This window comes from Dromiciops gliroides, chromosome 4 (genome assembly GCF_019393635.1).
Source record: "Dromiciops gliroides isolate mDroGli1 chromosome 4, mDroGli1.pri, whole genome shotgun sequence".
Classification (NCBI taxonomy): domain Eukaryota; kingdom Metazoa; phylum Chordata; class Mammalia; order Microbiotheria; family Microbiotheriidae; genus Dromiciops; species Dromiciops gliroides.
The window spans coordinates 341,733,165-341,754,931 of NC_057864.1; the positions used below are offsets into that span (position 1 = coordinate 341,733,165).

The window sequence follows — 21,767 nt, forward strand, 5'->3', positions numbered from 1 at the left end:
TTGAGTTGCAGACACACTTCAGACACTCACTCTAGCAGCCTTGACCAAGCTGTCCTTGTCCTTTTCCTCTGCCCCTTAGTTTTTTCCATTTTTCTTTCCCATTTTCTTTTTTTTACAAAGATGAAAAAAAGAATTGAACTAAGCTTCTGTTATAGTTTGTTTTGATGGGGAACACATATTTTACATTTAACATTAAGGTAATAACAAAATCACCCATTTATTCTGAACTTTTTCTTTAGTATATTTTAAAATATATTATGGCTGTTCTTAAACAAATTTTGTATCTCTTATCAATTTTAATTGCAATTCACAGAATCCCTCCTCCTGCCTCTCTCTTTTAGCTGTAGGTGAATCATTTAATATAGATATGCTTACATCTAGCAATCGAATCCAGAAGATTTATTTTCCACTTGAAAAATTTATTTCCCTATCTGAGGATTATTTCATGTCAGAGAAATACTACTGCTCTAACCAGTCACTTCCCTCTTTCTCTTTGGCAAAACCTGCTCAGTGCCATTTTATCACATAATTTCAGAGCTGGAGTATCTAGTCCAATCTGTAGCCATATAAGAATCTTCTTGCAACATCATTAACAAGTGGGCATCATTAACTTCATGGCTATCAATTCAAGTCAGAATGGGTTCAACATTCCTGCAGAGATGTTTAGCAAGGAGCAATTTCTTTCAGGCTCTGGGAGTTGGAAAAGATGATCCTCACTAACACATGGTCTCCCGGCTGGACTTATCTTTGGTTCCTAAAGTTAATGCCATCTTCCATCTTTATGTCAGTGAAGATCCCTTTGATATTTCCATCATTCCTTCCAGGTAACTCAGTGGTAAAGTGCTTAGGGAGCCTCTTGACAAGGATAAGCTGGGTTTGGCCAACCACAGCCATGTTGGCTTCTGTGGCACCTTCTCAGAAGGCAGAAATAAGTAGACTGCCTTTGTTTCACCTCCTCTGGAACACCATCCTGAAGCTTGTGACATACTTGTGTCTTTTGTCCCATACTGTAGGCAAAAAGGAAACCCACATTATAGCAGACTTCCTGAAGCACGGACATTGTCTGGAGGCAGTCTTTTGTTTCTTCACAAAATCCAATAAAAAAATCATTGCTGAGTCTCACTCCTGGAATAGAGTCTCTGATATGGTGAATCAAGTCCAAATAAGCTTCTCTTGTATATCTTCTAATGATTTCCAAGACCCAGCTGCTTCCATTCTGGGCTGGCAGGTGGATCTGTTTACAAATATTGTTCTGCTCCAGTGTCAATTGTAGAACCTCATCAGGAAAATCCTTGGGGTGGGGAGAAGTGAAGCTGATCCTCATTTCAGGATCAGCTTTGGAGACCTGATTCAGCAGATCAGCAAATTGAAGACCTCCTGTCTTGGTTTTGTGATTTGCACTAAATCCCTGACTCAGATGAGTAAGTGTGACATTATTAAACTGGATCTTTAAGTTGTCTTGACAGCTATTAATATTTTGATCTAGGAATGTTACTTCTTTCAGGCCTTACTCAAGAGGTTCTTTACTTCCTTCAGAATGGAGGTAATTGGCTGATTCCTTTGTGAAAGGAACACTGCAGTAGCTATACAAGTTGTCACAAACTCACGTAATAGACACAAATGCTGATGTGGCATTTAAACTTGTCTGGAAAGGCATGATGTCTGTATAGGTCTCCTTTAGTGGAAGCAAAACATTAGCATAGTGCTGGCCAGAGTTATACAAAGTCAGCAGCTAAGGAAGATCCCAGTAGGCATCTGGTGCAGCTACAATATCCACAGTTTTTCCCTATGCAGGATCTCCTCCTTCAACCTTTTGGCCATGCATCCTAAAATCCTAATTCAGACACGATCCTGTGATTTGAGACATTTGGACTTCACATATTTAAGTTGATTTAAATGATTCCAGATAGCCTGTTCAGTCTTCTCCCTGATTGAACATGTGATAAGAAGAATCATGTAAGCCTCATGGAGGCTGCTCAAATAGCCACTCTTCTTCAGAATGGACCAAGCAATCTCTGTATCATTAACATTCATTTGGTATCCATAACTCTCTAAATAGACTTTTCTCCCTTTTCCTACAAGGGCTTCTGTAGTAAGATAAAGGGAGTGGATCCTCCACTGCTACAGAGGAATCAGATGAGTAGCTGAGGCATTTTTCTTTTTTAAATATTTTATTTTCCGCAATTAAATGTAAAGACAGTTTTTTTTTAGTGAGGCAATTGGGGTTAAGTGACTTGCCCAGGGTCACACAGCTAGGACAATTTTTGTTTGTTTGTTTGTTTGTTTTTTTGCGGGGCAATGGAGGTTAAGTGACTTGCCCAGGGTCACACAGCTAGTAAGTGTCAAGTGTCTGAGACCGGATTTGAACTCAGGTATTCCTGAATCCAGGGCCGGTGCTTTATCCACTGCGCCACCTAGCCACCCCTAGGACAATTTTTAACATCAATTTTTTTTAAAAGCTTTGAGTTTTAAATTTTCTCCCTTCCTCCCTCACACCTCTCCTCCCTGAGGCAGTCAGCAATTTGATATAGGTTATAGATGTACAGTCATGCAAAACAGTACCATAGTAGTCATGTTGTGGAAGAAGACACCCACCCAAAGGAAAAAATACATGGAAAAAAATAAAGTGAAAAGCAGTATGCTTTTATGTGCATTCAGACTCCATTAGCTCTCTCTCTCTGGAGGTGGATAGCTTTTTTCATCATGAGTCCTTTAGGATTGTCTTGAATCATTGTATTGCTGAGAATAGCTAAATCATTCACAGTTGATCATCATATAGTATTGCTGTTACTATGTACAATGTTTTTCTGGTTCTTCTCATTTCACTTTGCATCAATTCATATAAGTCTTTCCAGGTTTTTCTGAAATTAGTCTGCTCATCATTTCTTATAGAACAATAGTATTCCATCATAATCACATACCACAACTTGTTCAACCATTCCCCAGTTGATGGGCATGCACTCAATTTCCAATTCTTTGCCACTACAAAAAGAGCTGCTATAAATATTTTTTTGGTACAAGTAGGTCCTTTTCCCTTTATTTTTGGGATACAGACCCAGCAGTGGTATTGCTAGATCAAGGAGTATGCACATTTTGATTGTCCTTTGGGCAGTTTGTTTTCTAGCATGGCTGGATCAGTTTACAACTCCACCAACAGTGCATTAGTGTACTAATTATCCCAATTATCTCCTCCAACATTTATTATTTTCCTTTTCTGTCATATTAGCCAATCTGATAGGTGTGAACTGGTATCTCAGAGTTGTTTTCATTTGTATTCCTTTAATCAATAATGACTTAGAGCATTTTTATATGACTATAGATGAGCTGAAACATTTCATTAAACGTGCTAATTGATCCTGCTGCTGGTCTGGAGCTGAAATGACTGAACTCTATCATCTTGCTGTTTCTTTAACTCTGGATTTACTTTTGCATTGAGATGGCTTGTTGTTCTGTGGGTTCTGAGGATCTTCCAAATTACTGAGGACTGATTACAATGGACTCTGCCTCAGATTCTGACTGGCTTCCAATGCATATTTTAAAGGTTTCATGTAGGGAGGGGGAGGGATCAAAACCCTGCAAAGACTGCCTGGCTTTGCAAGGATGCTCAGAAGAGTGACGAGCCAGCAGTCAGATACCAGGAGGCCCTGCTACTACTTCCTGGTTCCCCAGAGTGCCCAATCATTCCATGCTTCCTGGGTAACACTCTACAGACACATCTCTGAAGCCCTCTCTTAACTATGTGTGTGTGTGTGTGTGTGTGTGTGTGTGTGTATGCATGCATATATATACATATATAAAATAGAGCAAATATATATAATAGAACAAAACAAATCCATACATTGACCATGTCTGAAAATATGTGATGATGGAGAATTCCTCTTACCTCTTGCCAAAGAGGTGATAAACTAGAAGTAAGGAATAAGTCAGTCTTCTGAAACCTTGGTAGGTCTTTGCATTTGATTAGAGTTTTGAAGTTTTTCAAAGTTGTTTTACTTTACATTATTTTCTCCACCTATTTCTTTGGAATAATAATTTCTTTGGAAATTATTATACTGATGTCAGTAAAGTTCATTAAAAATACAAATATTTAGGGGGCACAGTGGATAAAGCACTGGCCCTGGATTCAGGAGGACCTGAGCTCAAATCTGACCTCAAACACTAGCTGTGTGACCATGGGCAAGTCACTTAACTCTCATTGCCCAGCAAAAAAACAAAAACAAAAAAATACATATATTTAAAAACAAAATGAAACAAGGACAGGATAATGCTAAGTTGTTAGTTGATGAAACCCTTCTCACCTTGTCCCATCCTCAGTCCCTCATGTTTCAAAATGCTCCTTATCCAACTTCCTGACTTTACCCATGGTACATTAGAAACCCCTCTGAAAGATTAATGGCTTCTTCTATTTGACTCATGCTACTTTAGAGTTGCCAACCTTTGAAGTAGACATTCCTAAGATTTAATAAAGTTGGGCAGAAATCCCCACCCCTGAGAGGGCTTGGTTGTTACTGTGGTGACCTGTTGAGAATTCTTACTACTTATTGCGTGGGAATGGTTCAGCTACACATACCTCAAAGTATAGGTTTCCTTTCCTTATTCATAGGGTCACCATGAAGACTGGATGGGTTGTAATGAGGAAGAAAAAGTGTGGCATGAATATAAGGGTCTGTCATGATATCACTTTTCCTTTTCTTCATTCCATTTTTAGGGATGAAAGTCATCAAAACTATCTAGCTCTGGCTGCTTGTGCAAGCCATGCATCATCCATTAGGTCTCAGTTTTTTCCTATGCTTCCTTATTGCATTGGAGTGGTATGGGATGGGGAAAAGGAAGGTCAGCCCAGGCTCATCTTCCCTCACCCAAATGGCTATTAGTCAAGTTTAAAACGAGACAATATTTGTTTTGGAGACATCTGAGAGTTAATACATCAGTTATTTTCAACCCATGTTCCATGAAATATCTTTGAGGATTTCTTGAAAGTATGGTATTGGTGAGCATGTTTACTATTTGTCTGACGTACCACATCCGTTCCCACCATGAACACCTGCCAACACATTACCCAGTCTAGACCCACACACACATACCAAAAGACACCTGAGGGCCTCACAGGAGCAGGCATCAGGAAGCTATTCCTTGTAGCAGCCTCAATTGCCCAGTTCCCATCATGTGCTAGAGGCCCCCTCATAGTTGCATGTTGACCACACACCCCTTATCCCACAGTAACTCTTCTTTGAGGTAACCCAGAATCTTCTTGAGCCTACCACCCTCTCCTCAGTAGTTGTTGGTCAAGGTTCTTCTTCCCTGCCATTCCTCCCAAAGATCAACAGGACCGTACCATAGACACTCTGACCTTTGCTCTCCAGGATCCTGGGCCTTTCCATCTCCTCTGAAGTAGAATCCTCCTGTGTCGTCTTCCCTAATTAGAATATGAGCTCCTTGAGAACAGGGACCATCACACTTTCTATTTGTATCTCCAGCTCTTAGCACAGTGAGGCATATATTAAGAACTGAATACATTTTCCCTCATTCCTTTGCTTTCCCATTCTTTGGTGGATGGGGATTGGGGGGAGGGATGAGGAATTTAGAACATGAAAAAACAGTGAAAAGGATTCTATAAATCCAAGGGTTTGGAAACCTCTGCTAACAGAATTCCTTGATTGTTTTGGTTGTATTGAAGAATCACAGATTGTTGGAAACAAGAAGGAGAAGAGACAGGCTAGTGTGGTAGAAGACACATTGGGTTTGGAGTTAGTAGAACAAAGACCAAAATTCTTGTCCCGATTTTTCCTTCTGTTTCTTCCCTTTTGAAGTCGTGGAGTACAGTAGATTTGCACCAATTTAAGTACTTTGTATAAACAATGACTTGGCTCACCAAGTCTTTCCCTAAACATCTGAACTTAGGACATAATTTTTGTTGAACTACATTCTATTCTCCTTCCATGCCCCTGATCCTTACCAGCATTGCTTCTCCCCTACCCCTTCTCACAGGTTTTGTCTTATTTTGTATTTACCCTCATTTTATGGTTATTTATTGGCAGTAGCTATAAGTCTTCCCCATTATTTTTCCTTCTGCCAATCTCATGCCAATCCTGATAATAAGTTATCAACCCTTAGCATATAGTTTTATCCTTGATTGAGTTAGGGTTAATAGTTGAGTAATATTATTCTCATTCACTGTAAGAGGGTCCTTGGTTCAAAGCCCAGAAAACTTCAAGGTTGATTTTGGGGGTTTTTTGTTTGTTTTTAGGATCCATTTTTATTTATAATTGTAAGCTTGTTTAAACTATCAAGGAGCACTTGAGATTGGTAGTAATAGAAATAAACTGAAATAAGAAACAGACTTAGCAGAAAAATAAGTGTGTAGGATGCATTGCTTATAATTGTTCCTGTTAAGAAGCTTATCTTGACAATTTGGAGTTCCTCAAAAGGAAACTTGCTTACATTGCTTGCACTGCTGCTCTTGCAACATCACTATCTTGGATTTCATGAAGCATTTCTCACCACCACCCCCACTGTTTCTCCCTTTTATGTTGGTGGGGCTTTTTTTTAGATCACTGAAAACGAACAAAGCAATCTCCTATATGTACATACATGTACATATAAGCACATAGGATAAAAATGCTTACAAGCATGTTTTTAAAATTAGGATAATCATATGTAAATAAGCAAAATAATTACAGGGACCAGTTCTAGCTCTTCTTATTTGGCACCATATTTGACATCCTACTTATGGATATAATTTACCTTTGAGGACTGGGTGCTTTGGGGACTCTTTTCATGTCTGAAATAAACTTTTTCCACATATAAGGAAGATTGATTCTGTAGCACAAGACTTTAGGTTCTTTTCTTAGCCATCTTTTGTTAAATGAGTTAGAAATCAGCAAGATCTGTGCATTATTAGCAGCTTAAAGTAAAGATAATTACATTACAGTGCTTACTACTAATATTTATACAGGTATATTTTATCGTAGAGTGGTTGATATGGCATTCCATCTTAATGGCTGAGACCCTACATAAATATAGTTAATGTGGAATCCTTTAAATAAATGATTTAAAAATAAGTGGTTTTCTGGTTTTCCCAATGCAAGATCCTAGTACTAGATTTGCTTTAAAAATACTTTGGTGCTGCATAATCAGAACAAGTTCGAGGTAGAACCTCTTGACCTCTAGGGTGCAATTTTGAAGTAGAAGGTTTGCTAACCATTAGTTTTCCTGTGGGAAGATCTGAGAAATGTAGACTGTGCAGGTAAGAGTATGACCACCTGGACAGTGTTTTGAAACCCTCCAGGGATGAAGGATACAGTGGTAATAGGGGCAAAGGTTTCCAGTATGCCAGCACAGTAATATTCCATTACTTTCATTTACAGTTTTTTTTGGGGGGGGGTGAGGCAATTGGGGTTAAGTGACTTGCCCAAGGTCACACGACTAGTAAGTGTCAAGTGTCTGAGGTCGAATTTGAACTCAGGTCCTCCTGACTCCAGGGCTGGTGCTCTATCCACTGTGCCACCTGGCTGTCTCTATTCCATTAATTTCAATACAAATCTGTATTTTTTTGTATGGTCCTGCTGAGTGGATGGTATCATGCCTTAATTTCCTTTTAGTATTTGGATATTTTAGTTGTATTTTTTGGTGGGTGTGAGGAAATAGAAGAAGGCTAATTTGATTAGACTATAAAATGCCAGAAGGGGATTAATATATAATAAAGCTAGAAAAGTAGGTTAAACCCATGTAATGAAGGGCTTTAAGTGCCAAACAGAGGAATTTTTATTTTATTCTCATGATTCTAGGTAGGGAGCCTCTGGGGTAAGAGTAGTGGGGTGACAGGATCAGACCTGTCCTTTGGGGAAAATCATTTCCAGTAGGCAAGATTGAAATGGGAGAAACCAATTAAGAGGCCTTTTAGTAGTCTAAGTGATAAGTGATGAGGACTTGAACTAGGGAGGGTGGCCATATGAGTAGAGAGAAGTGGGCAGATAGAAGAGATGTTGTAGAGATAAATCATCAAGATTTAGCAACTTTCTGGATATGTAGGGTGAGGGAATATGAAAAATCAAGGACGATGTAGAGTTGAAATGACCAACTATGGGATTGAGATAAGGATCTCTGAAAGTACTGTGGGGTGGAGGGATTGGAGGTGTCAATGAGAATGAAGAAATAGATTTAGAAGGGTGAGACATAAGAAGAGGTGGAATAATAGGAGGTTTTGGTCAGATAGTGGAATATCAGCTAGATTGTAGAGACTTGATTTCTTTTATAAGACAACAGCTATTTAGTAACTGTCAATCATGTACCAATAACTATGATGGATGGGGTACAAAGTTTAGATAAGATGTTGTCCCTGCCCTCAAGAAGCTTACATTCTATTATTGGGGATAAGATACGGACACAGTTATAAGACACAGTGTTCCATAAGTGCATCAAAGAATTCCAAAAAGAAGTACTACAGAAGAAGGTTAATATCTAATAAGTGGGTGGAGTAAAGAATTTAATTTTCATTTTGTAAGAAATGGGGAGCATCTAAGGATTTTGAGCAGATGAATAACTTGGATCATATTCATGCCTAAGGAAAATTAATCTGGCAGCTATTTGTAGGATGATTTGGAAGAGTCAAGGCTGGAGATGGAATCTCTTCAGAAGGCTATTGTGATAGCCTTGGTAGGAGGTAATGAGGGAACTGTACTGGGGTGGTTGTCAATGGAAATAGAAAAGAACAGATGAGAACACTGTTAAAGACTTGGAAGCTAACAGGATGTAGGAGGTATCCTTTGTTAGTATCTGAGAGATACTGATTTTGATTCCTACTTCTTCATGATTTCAACATTACACCAATAAAATGGTCATGAAGGAAGACCACAAAAGAAGTGCAGAACAGGCAGAGTTAGAAGAATGATCATGGAGTTTTCTCCACTCCATTATCTTCCATATGTGAAGATGTTGTGACAGAATCATTGTCATTTTGTTTTTTACTTAATTCTTCTCATTACTAGAAATCTATTTTCTCTTTCCTCTCCCACAGAGAAAAAAAGAACAAAACTCTTGTAACAAATTTGCATAGTCTAGCAAAACAAATTCCTGCATTGGCTGTATCCAAAAAGTATGTCTCAATTTGCACCCTCATTATCATTTTTTAAAAATCACACAATTACTTTGAAGTCTTAGGAAAAAGTGCTTTGAAAATAAAAGATTCTTTCACAAGATTAATACAGAGGGGAGCACAGAATAGAAATGTCCCTTTGCTTCATAGTTGCCAAGAATTAAGTGCTTGTAAACTTCAGGTGATGAAGATTGGTTGTGGAAGCTTAGTGGATCCTGCCAGCATAAATTGGGAGGCTTTCATTATAGCATCTTATTCTTGTTGAATAGTGCCTTTGTAACAAATCTATTTATTTTGAAAGTAAAACATTCAAAACAAATGAATAGAATCCTTTTTTGGGTAGTGTATGGGAAGTGTGGGAGTTTGTATCACATTTTTGGTTGGAAAGAAACTCAGTCTCTTTTTTCCTCTATAATTGAGATCCTTTGAAAATAGGCTTTTTATCTTTATATATATTTTTGGCCCAGTTTATTGATGAGAGGTAGGAGAAAGCAGTAATAACTTTTAGTATGAATTTTCCTAAGATGAATAAATATCTTTGCAAAAACCTCAAGTAGGAAATATTCTTTTTGGAGCACCTGAAGGAAAAACAAATACTTACCAACCTCTGCCTATCATTGTTTGTTCTTCCTACCTCTGTATTTCCATTAATAACTGTCAAAGGTCACATTCAATGACTCAAGCAGTCTTTAGAGTTTTCCATTAATTAGTAAGATTTAGAACTGGACTGCTGAAGCCTGTGTGGTCAGGTTTTTTGAAGAAGCCCATAATTTGGTTTAGTGCTGTTGTACCAGGAATAGTGAAAGCTAATTAATGAAGTAGAGTCATTAAAAAAATCTCTGCACCTGTTGTTTGTCTTAAAACTTTCTTTGGGATGCAGCTTATAAATAGATTTTTCTGAGGGTAGTTTGGCTTCCCTAACTTGTCATCCTCATCTTTATCAGTACTGAAAATAATGAAGTTGGCACCAATATTCTGACTTAATTTACCACTTAATTAATTCCTGAGGTGGGCAGCTGTTTGAAGTAGGGTCCCATAGAAGTGGAACTGAGGGGCTGCCATCTCTTCCCCTGAGGCTGTTGGAATAAAGACAGCTGGAAAACCAGAAGCTGTTTATGGGCGGGTCGTTTATAACTGTGGCTCTCTTTATGGGATGATTTGAGTAAGTACATTGGCAACTGTTTTGATCCTATGTCATGCTGCATTTCCAATGGCAACTGTTTTGATCCTATGTCATGCTGCATTTCCAAGGCATACGTAACACCTTTCCTTCCTTCTATTGCTGTGAAACTGACTCTAAAGCTTTAACTCTTCTGTGAATCCATCTAACCTCATTGGATGAAGGATACCCCATATTACTCTTGCTACACATGTAAACCCCCAAATTAACTTACCTCTTCACCTAATCCTTTAGCCGTAAATGAAATAACTTGCTTTACGTACCCTTCTAATTATAACTACCTCCTCTTCAGAAGGGACCTTGAATCATCTACTCTGATCTAGCAAAGATCTCCTCTGCCACATAGAGTACAGTCATCTGCCACAGCTTGGAGTCCTCCAGTATCTTGGTATGTCCTGAGGCAGACCTGTCTTTGTCTAGGTCTGATTATTAGGAAAGTTTTTTTCTTTACCTGAAGTTTAAATCTGCTTCTTTGCAACTTCTATCCATTGCTCCTAGTTTTTCCTTCTGGAGCCAAGCAAAACAAGTTTGATCTTTTTACATGAGCAGCACCTTCCCTTTTTTGCCTCTTCTCCATATGTTTTAGATTTCTAAAACATAAAATGAATTCAAAGTTACAGATAATTTTAATATATCAACTTACATCTTTACTTGATATTTATTCAAAGCATGTGGGAGAGGGTAGTTGGTTCATCTATTATATGTCAAAGACATTTAGATCTGCATCTTTGTCAGATGTAATATAGGATCATAGACTTATAGAGACCTTATTGGTCTCCTAGTTCAAGGCACTCTGCACTGAGTCACCTAGGTTCCTTGGAGTCAGAAAGACCTGAGTTCAAATTCAACCTCAGATGCTTACTAGCAGTATGACCCTGAGCAAGTCACTTAACCTTGTTTGCCTCAGTTTCTTCATATTTAAAATAAGATGGAGAAGAAAATGGCAAACCACTCTAGTATCTTTGTCAAGAAAATCCCAAATGGAGTCACAAAGAATTGGACATGACTGAAATGGCTGAACAGCATTGTATATCTGCGGCTTTGAGGTGAAAGCTTGAAATGCCCTTAAGTAAATATATTTATTTCTAAAATAATGTTTATAAATATCTTTTCATTTTTATATCACTTATATTTTCCCCTCCCAGAGAACCATTCCTTATAACAAAGAATTTAAAAAGAGAGAGAAAAATTCAGTAAAATTAACCTAACATCGAGAAAATCTGGCATTATTTGCACTGTATTATATGCATAGTCCCCCACACTGCAAAGAAGGGTAAGGAAAGGGAGAAGAATGACATTAAGGAGGGAACCTTATGCCTCATTCTCTTGAAGAATTGAGGGTATACCATACTTTCATAGGAGGGTGGCTTATTAAAAATAGACTCCTTTTTATTATAATATACTTATGGGCTTAAAGCTAAGCAGGAATTCCTCTTATTAAGAATGTGAAGACTGGCACAAGGAAAGATTACAAGAGCAATTTGATTGATTGGCATGAAGGTTACTGACTGAAATGAATCAAAGTTTTAACTGGTCTTGGAATGGCAGCTGCATTCTCTTATGAGACTGTGAAGGTGAAGGCTAAGGAAAAATGGAAAAATTTTTCAACTGATAAGAAATTGACTGTACTTTTGAACTCGGTGTCAGAAAAGCAGAAATTGATATTTAATATCAACATTTTAGTGACTAGGCAAGAAATCAGCATTAATAAGGAAGTATAATTTCTATGTCTCATAATAAAATGGAAAGTTACGAAAGTAAGTGGAAGTATAGAGTACTTGAATAACATACTTTCTGTGATAAAATTGGCTTTTAAAGTTTCGAATCTGAAAAAAGAAAATAGTCTAAATTAGTGACATTTGATAACATTTTTGGTTCTGGACAACACTGTCAGAAGTAAAATAACACATCTTCTACTGAGGGACAATGAATACAATCGGGGTCCTATGTCAGGATCCATATACTGGTCTCTTGATCCCAAAGCATCTGCCCCAGTGGTCCTGCCAGGATGCTCCAAATTCCCTGATTACTTTGTTCTTAGGTAAAGGTAATAAAGCCATGTAGAAAAGCAGATGTTAACTGAGAGCAGTTATTAGTTATTATCATCTTAGTTCAAATTAATCATTCATGTTGCTAAGAAGAGCCTTGAGGAAATTGGAAGTAGAAGCATTTTGACAGTATAAGTATCAGGAAAAATTTGGAGTGTGGGAACCACATTGGTTGGGAAGGGGACCCTTAAGCACCAGGATGTTGTATCTAGAAGTGATATGGAGAATGATAGCAGTAACTGGAAAGGTTGATAAGAATGATGAGAGTACAAAATAGGGCACAGGTCTTTGAGAAGAAATATTTTTGGCTCATGTGTGTCCAGATACTAGATGTTAGCTGAAAAGAAAGGATGGGTATGTTTCTGAAGAAGCATGCTTATTTTGCATAATGCATTTAGGAAAACAGGGAATCGTGAAGTAATATCTGTCATGAACTAACAGTGGTGCCAGCAGTCCCTAGTGACTTGGGCCCCATTTTGGGCTCTTCACTAGATGTACTAAATGGGAAGAGTTTGAGACAAAATTGTTCTTTTATAATTGTACATTTTAAAAAATTCAAATTATGTGAGCAAAGATTTCAGAGAACACAGTTAATTATAAAAAAAAGTATATATCTTATGGACAGGATCACTTCTTCAGCTATAACCTTATAAAGCTAAGATGACTAATATAAGTAAAAACAGTCCCCTTTCCCCCCTCTCTTAAATATTAAGTAACTTGTTTTTGAAACAAAGGACTTAACCCGATTGAGAGCCCCTACATGTAAAGTGAGTATGCTTAAATTTTAGTGTATCAATTGGTTGAATTCAGTCAAATAACTTTATTTTCCCTAGTAAATACAAAATACCTATAACTGAAACATTCATTTTTGGCCAGTTTCTTTCTTTCTTTTCTTTTTTTTTGGGTAGATTTTAATTTTATTTTTTAAACATTTATTTAGTATTTATTACATATAAACCATTTTTAACATTCATTTTTAAAACTTTGAATCCCCAATTCTCTTACTCCCCTCTCCCCTCCCTCTCTTGCTTTGAGAGGACAAGCAATTCGATATAGGTTATACATGTGTAGTCATATAAAACATTTCCGTAATAGTCATGTTGTAAAAGAAAACAGACAAAAAAACCTCAAGAAAAATAAAGTTTAAAAAGTTATATTTCAGGGCAGCTAGGTGGTGCAGTGGATAGAGCACCAGCTCTGAGTTCAAATCCGGCCTCAGACACTTAACACTTAACTAGCTGTGTGACCCTGGGCAAGTCACTTAACCCCAATTGCCTCACTAAAAAAAAGTTATGTTTCAATCTGTATTCAGACACCATCAGTTCTTTCTGAGGGGATTCAGCCAGTTTCTTTAAGTGCTATGTAGATAAAGTCTGAGTATGCTTTTTTAATACGAATTGCTGATTCAACTTTTTCAATAACATGATGCATTTTCAAAGGACAAATTAAATTTTATTTACATTTTAGAAACATTATATCCTGGAAGAGCTGTCTCTATATACATGACACATCATGTAGCAGATAAAGAGCTGGCCCCAGAATCAGAAAGATCTGGATTCAAGTTCTGCCTTTTTACACATACTGCCTGTTGTGACACTGGCCAAGACACTTAACCTCTCAATGTCCTAGGCAATTCTCTAAGACATTAAATTGCAGAGCAACTATCATTTTACTTTTATAGAAACAGTTTTTTTCAGAAGTTCCCTATAACAATGATGTCATAAATTTGGTCCAAAAATAAATATTGTGCTATCTTTGAACAGATTATAACCAACCTAAAAATTAAAATATAAATTTAACAGATTATCATTTGAGACAAGTTTGTTTCATGATTAGAAAGTTAGTCTTACTCAATAACATCTGGGTTATTTCTGACTCTTTTAGCTTGAGTCAGAAATACTAGGGAAGTTAGATTGGGGTATTTTATCCATAAAACAGGAATGATAATGCTATTAGTGATTTATGTAAAGTGCTTTGAGCTAGGTAGATAAAAACAGTGTTGATATTGTGACTTTTCAAGAATTATACCAGATTGAGTCTTGTCAGTGTTTGTTCTTTTTTAAAGATTGTCAGGCAGCTAGATAGTGGATAGAGCACAGGCCCTAGAGGCAGGAGGACCTGAGAGTTCAAATTTGGCCTCAGACATTTGACACTTACTAGCTGTGTGACCTTGGGCAAGTCACTTAACCCTCATTGCCCAACCAAAAAAAGAAAACTTTAAAAAATTATCTTAAATTCTTAAAAGAATTTGCACAAACCAGGCTTCTCTTGTTTTACACAGTCTAGCAAGCCTAGTGCAAGTTATAAGGCATAATAGTTTATTACAAATTAAGAACTCTAATCATACAATTTATTCTTCATGCCAGCTTTTAAAACAATTTTCCATGATTTTCTAAGTGTTTGTTTTCTTTTAAATTTCTTTTAATTTAGTATTTTATTTTCCCCAGTTACATGTAAAAAAGAATTTGTACATTTGTTTTTAAATTTTTTAGTTCCAAATTCTCTCCCTTTCTTTCTCCCCACCTCTCCCTCATTGAGAAGGCAAGCAATTCAATATAGGTTATACCTGTGTAGTCATGCAAAACATTTCCATATTAGTCATATTGTGAAAGAAAACTTAGACCAAAAAAAAAACCCTCAAGAAAAATAAAGTTTAAAAAAAGTATGTTTCAATCTGTATTCAGACACCATCAGTTCTTTCTCGGGATGCATAGCATTTTTCATCATAAGACCTTCAGAGTTGTCTTGGATCATTCTATTGCTGAGAATAGCTATATCATTCACAGCTGATCATCCTACAATATTGCTGCTACTTTGTACACAGTACATTTCACTTTGTATCAGCTCATATAAGTCTTTTGGGGGTGGGGTGGGGTTATGGAGGTTAAGTGACTTGCCCAGGGTCACACAGCTAGTAAGTATCAAGTATCTGAGGCCGGATTTAAACTCAGGTACTCTTGAATCCAAGGCTGGTGCTTTATCCACTGCGCCACCTAGCTGCCCCTTTACATTTCTTTTTTTTTTTTTTTAGCTCATATAAGTCTTACCAGGTTTTTCTGAAATCAGCCTGATTATCATTTCTTATAGTATTCCATCATAATCACATGCCACAATCTGTTCAGCCATTCCCCAATTGATGGGCATCCCCTCAGTTTCCAGTTCTCTGCCACCAGAGAAGAGCTGCTATAAATATTTTTGTATGTATAGGTCCTTTTCCTTTTTATTTTTTGTCTCTTTTAGGATATAGACCTAGTAGTGGTATTGCTAGATAAAAGGATATGAATGGTTTTAATAGCCCTTTGGGCATAGTTCCAAATTGCTCTGTATTATGGCTAAATGAGTTCATTACTCCACCAATAGTGGGTTAGTGCCCCAGTTTTCCCACAGCTCCTCCAAGATTTGTCACTTTCTTTTTCTGTATTTTAAGCCAATTTAATAGGTAGTACCTCAGAATTTTTTTTTCTTTAATCAATAGTGAGTTAGAGCATCTTTTCACATGGCTATAGATAGCTTTGCTTACTTCATCTGAAAACTGTTCATGTCTTTTAATCATTTATCAATTGGGAAATGGCTCTTATTTTCATAAATTTGAGTCAGTTCTCTTTAAGTTTAAGAAATGAGGCCTTTATCAGAGAAAGTTGCTTCAAAATATTTTTCACAGTTACTGTTGCTAACTGTATTTCCCTCCATCCTATTTCCCCTCTCTCCTTTATTCCATTCTCTCTTTTCACCCTGTCCCTCCTCAAAAAGTGTTTTACTTCTGATTACCCACTCTGCCAATCTTCCCTCCCTTCTATCCACCACCCTCCTTCTTTTATCCCCTTCCCCATCTACCTTCCTGTAGGGTAAGATAGATTTCTATGCCCAATTGAATATGGATGTTATTCCTTCTTTGAGCCAGTTCTAATGAGAGTAAGGTTTACTCACTCCCCACTTCCCCTTCTGCCTCCTCTCCTGTAAAAGCTTTTTCTTGCCTCTTTTATGTGAAATAATTTAACCAATTCTACCTCTCCCTTTCCCTTTCTCCCAGTACATTCCTCTCTCACTCCTTAATATATTTTTAAAGATATCATCCCTTCATATTCAATTCATACCTGTGTTCTCTGTCTATATATATACTCCTTTCAACTGCCCTAATAATGAGAAAATTCTTAGGAGTTACAATTATCATCTTCCCATGTAAGAATGTAAACAGTTTAACCTTATTAAGTCCCTTATTATTTCCCTTTTCTGTTTAATTTTTTATGCCTCTTTTGAGTCTTATATTTGAAAGTCAAATTTTCTATTCAGCTCTGGCCTTTTTATCAAGAATGTTTAAAAGTCCTCTATTTCCTTGAATGTCCATTTCCCCCCAAAGGATTATACTCAGTTTTGATGGGTAGGTGATTCTTGGTTGTAATCCTAGCTCCTTTGCCTTCCAAAATATCATATTCTAAGCTTTCTGATCCCTTTAAAGCTGCTAAGTCTTGTGTTATCCTGACTGTGGCTTCACAATACTTGAATTATTTCTTTCTGACTACTTGCAATATTTTCTCCTTCACCTTGGAGTCCTGGAATTTGGCTAGAATATTCCTGGAAGTTTTCATTTTGGGATCTCTTTCAGGAGGTGATTGGTGAATTCTTATTTTTTTACTTTTTTGGGGGGGGGGCGGTGCAGGGCAGTGAAGGTTAAGTGACTTGCCCAGGGTCACACAGCTAGTATCAAGTGTCTGAGGACAGATTTGAACTCAGGTCCTCCTGAATCCAGTGGATTCTTTAAATTTCTTTTTTACCCTTTAGTTCTAGAATATCAGGGAAGTTTTCCTTTTTTTTAAAGTGAGGCAATTGGGGTTAAGTGACTTGCCCAGGGTCATACAGCTAGTAAGTGTTAAGTGTCCGAGGCCGGATTTGAACTCAGACACTCCTGACTCCAGGGCCGGTGCTCTATCCACTGCACCACCTAGCTGCCCCCCTTGTTAATTTCTTGAAAGACGATTGCTAGGCCCTTTTTTTTGATCATGACATTAAGGTAGTCCTATAATTTTATATATTTATAATTTTAATATATCTCTCCTAGATCTATTTTCCAGGTCAGTTGTTTTTCCAATGAGATATTTCACATTGTCTTCTTCTTTTGGTTTTGTTTTACTGATGTCTCATAAAATCATTAGCTTTCATTTGCTCAATTCTAATTTTTAAGGAATTATTTTCTTCAGTGAGCTTTTGTACCCCTCCACCCCCTTTCCATTTGTCCAGTTCTAATTTTTAAGGATTTGTTTTTCCTTCAGTTAAATTTTGTGCCTCTTTTTCCATTTGGCCAATTCTGCTTTTTAAAGCATTTTTCTCATTGATTTTTGTACCTCTTTTACCACTTGGCCTATTCTGTTTTTAAGGTGTTATTTTCTTGTAATATTTTTTGTCTCCTTTACCAAACTGTTGACTTGTTTTTAATGATTTTCTTGCATTTCTCTAATTTCTCTTCCTAATTTTTCCTCTAACTCTCTTACTTGATTTTCAAAAACTTTTTTGAGCCATTCTATGGCCTGAGACAAAATGATATTGAAGGCTTTGGGTGTAGAAGCTTTGATTTGTTTATCTTCATCTGAGTGTGTGTTTTGATCTTCCTTGTCACCATAGTAACTTTCTAGGGTCAGAATTTTTTCTGTTGTTTGCTCATTTATCAATCAATTTCTTGACTTTTAACTCTTTGTTAAAGTGGGGCCCTGCTTCCAAAGTGGAAGGGGCACTGTCCCAACCTTCAGGGCTTTTGTGCAGCTGTTTTCAGAGATACTTCTAAGGACCTGTAAGTTTTCAGCTCTTCCAAACTAGTATGATGTAAGAAGAGGTGTGTTGACTACTCTCCTGGCCTGTTACCTTGGTGTGTGAGTGACCACAAGCACTCTTTTCTGCCCAGCAATTGTGACAAGGGTTTCCAACTCTACTGAAGCCTCAAGCTCTGGTGTGCTATTGCTTCTCCTTGACCTGGAACTGCCACCCAGGACTATGGCATGGATCCAAGTATGGGCAGAGCAGCAGAGTCCTTCTGATCAGTTGTTCAGTCTCTTTACTGTCTATGGGCTGAGAGCTCTGGAATCTGACACTACTGATTCAGTGATTCCCAAGGCTTGCTCCTGGTTTGCGGGGCCCTGTAGGTACTGGCAAGGTCTGTGCTGGACAGTGTGCTCCACTCTCACCTGGGTGTGGTGTACATTTCCTGCCAACCTTCTAAGTTCTTTGTCTGGAGAATTATTTCACTCCATTTTCTTGTGGGTTCTACTGCTCTAGGAATTGTTTATGGCATTATTTAAAGGGGTTTGGAGGGATGTGGGAGAGCTCAGGTGAGTTGCTGGCTTTTCTCCACCATATTGGTTCTGTTCCCCACCCTCCCAAGTTTCTTTTTTCTATTGCCCATCAGAACAAAGCTGTTTGGCATACCCTCGAACTTCACCATAATTAGTTCCTTAGGATCAGTGCCTGTGTTATAGATAATGAAGCTTACATAGTGAGATTTCTCACGGGAGAAAGTTCCCTCTTGTTATATCATACCAACATAAAAGATATATTCTTTATCATAAGTAATTGCTTGGCAGCTGTTTGGCAGCTGAAACAATCTTACTTATCTATTCACTGATTTGGCACAGCTCAGTTTGTGGTTATACATAAGAGTTGTTTGTTGAATCTCTTTTTCCCTAGGTGGAACGTCTTCTTCTCCCTGTTAGGGTTCCTCCACTCTCACTCTCCATTCTCTAGCTATTGTTATATTGTCAGCTTGACATTATCATGTACCTGGCTAGTTGTTTCAGAGCAGAACACAAACAGGCTACCAACACAATAGGATAGAGGAGACTGAGACATTAAATTTCTTGGGGCAGCTAGGTGGTGCAGTGGATAAAGCGCTGGCCTTGGATTCAGGAGGACCTGAGTTCAAATCCAGCCTCAGACACTTGGCACTAGCTGTGCAACCTTGGGCAAATCACAACCCTCATTGCCCTGTAAAAAAACAAAAACAAAACCAAAAAAATTTCTCATAAGCTTTTTGAAGAGAGATCTAGCAATGTGGAAGGAGCTGTACATTTTATTTAACTCAGCAGTTTCATTGCTGGGCTCATAGTCTAGTTCTGTAAATAAAAATATTTGTAGCTGATCTACTTATAGATTTCTTTATATGTATCTGCCTAAACTATTGGCTGTGGTTACCAACTCTTGCCTTCCTCACATATTACATCCATTTAGTCAAAAAGGCTTAATAGTTCTACCTCTACAACAGTTCTCTCATCTGCCTTCTTCCCACTTAAATGGTCACCACTTTTTTTCTAAGGCCTTATCACCTCCCATCTGGACTATTTAATAGCCTCCTATTGGTCTTCTTGCCTCCAATTTCTCTCCTCTTGAATATCTTCCTCATAACTGCCAAAATGATATCCCTAAAACACAGGTTTGATCATGTCACTTTTACTTGGCCAATCCCAATGGCTCCTCTTGCCTCGGAGATTAAATACAAAGCCTTTCACAATCTGACTCCAGCCTACCATTCCAGTTTTATTGCATGTTATTCTTCTTCCCACACTTAATGTTCTAGCCAAACTGGGCTACTTCCTGTCCCCATCACATGGCATTCCATCTTTTTGTCTCTTCACAGGCCATCCCCTTTAATTAGAATGTGCTTCTTCCTTATCTTTCATAGAATTTCTAGTTTCCTCCAAAATTCAGCTCAAGCACCACCTTCTATAATAGGAAGTCCGTCTTCCTCTTCCCAGTTGCTATTTCCCTCCCCCAGAAATTACTTTGTTATCACATTTAATTTTCTTTGTAGATATTGTTTTCTTTAAATAAAATGTAAGCTCCTTTAGGGTGGTTTTGTTTTTGTCTTTGTGTTCTTAGTTACCTAGCATGGTGCCTGGCATCTAGTTGAAGCTTAATAAGTGCATATTGATGAGGGCAGCTAGGTGGCGCAGTGGATAAAGCACAAGCCCTGGATTCAGGAGGACCTGAGTTCAAATTCGGTCTCAGACACTTGACACTTGACACTTACTAGCTGTGTGACCCTGAGCAAGTCACTTAACCCTCATTGCCCCGCAAAAATTTAAAAAAAGAAAATTTTAAAATAAGTACTTATTGAATTGAATACATTTTGGAATACAGAAATAAGAGAATATTATTGTGTGATAATAATAGCACATATGAAGAATACAGAGAGATATTTAAAGACATACATAGTAATGCAAGCTGACATTTATCAGAACAACATACACACTGACTCTAACCATATAAAGATAATGAAGGCAACACAACTTTAACTATACAAATAGATTTAGAAAGGCCACAGAACAAAAATATGCTTTTTTTTTGTTAACATTCTATATTGTTTTCTATAAACATGTCAATAGTTTATATTTAAATATTTTATTTGGGGATTTTTTCATACTTTAATCATATTTCAATTAATCAGTAAATATTTATTAAGTCGTAATTATGTATGAGGCAGTGTGCTAAGTGCTACTATTTATTGAAAGTTATTAGGATTTTTTTTTAAACCAGACCTGTGATTTCATAGGGAAGATCTGCTGATGTAGATCAGTACCTGCTCTGCAACTTACCGTCTTAGAAAGTTGCCTTGAGCACTGAGAAGTTGTGACTTGGTCAGGTCCTGTAGCCAAATATGTGCGAGGCAAGAACCTAGGTCTTCCTGACTCCTGAGGCTGGCTCTGTATCCACTGTGCCATACTACCTCTCATTATTATTAAGAGTATAATAATAATTGTTTCAGCTTTAACATTTTAAATATATGCTACTATTATTTCCCAGATTTGGATACTAGGAAAATATGCTCTATTGAAGAGTATGTGAGCTGGCTAGGAACAGATACAGGGAAAAGAAACTATACTAAGAGAATGTGTTTAGCCACCCCCAGAGCTGTGCTTGAGAGGACTCCTAGAAACATGATAAGGAGGGAGGTCATTTTTCAATTTTTTCATAGAGACCTCAGAATTTAAACTGACTAAAAATTGAATTGTTATATTCTACATGGTACTTTTCATGCTTTTAATAAAATCTGGTTCCTTGTGATTTGCAAGTGATTTGGGGGAACTAGAAAAAACTGTATTAAATAAGAAAATAGGTTCCTGAAGATATGCTTACTTTTTTTTCCCCTGGGAGTGTGCTTCAAGGTAAGGGCAATGCCCCTAGTTTGCTACTCACCAAATCATGTTCCAGATGTGACATTCCTAATTTGGTTTATTCTGACTTCATAAGAATAATAATAGCTAGCATTTATATATCTATGTAACTACATAGTACATGTAAATATATTATAAGGTTTGTGAAGCTTTTTACAAATATGATCTCATTTTATCCTCTCAACAACTCTGGTTGTTATTATTAAAGGTAGGTGCTATTATTATCCCCATTTTACAGATGAGAAAATTGAGGTAAAGAGAGGTAAGGTCACTTGCCCAGGGTTACATAG

The 21,767-nt window shown here is 37.4% G+C and overlaps 1 protein-coding gene and 1 pseudogene across 1 annotated transcript in view; one reads left to right on the top strand and one right to left on the bottom strand.

Moving 5' to 3' along the window:
* Positions 1-21,767, top strand: part of SLC16A10 (solute carrier family 16 member 10) — a 147,802-nt gene that overhangs the window by 37,775 nt on the left and 88,260 nt on the right. The window lies entirely within an intron of this gene.
* Positions 643-6,469, bottom strand: LOC122753481 (annotated as a pseudogene).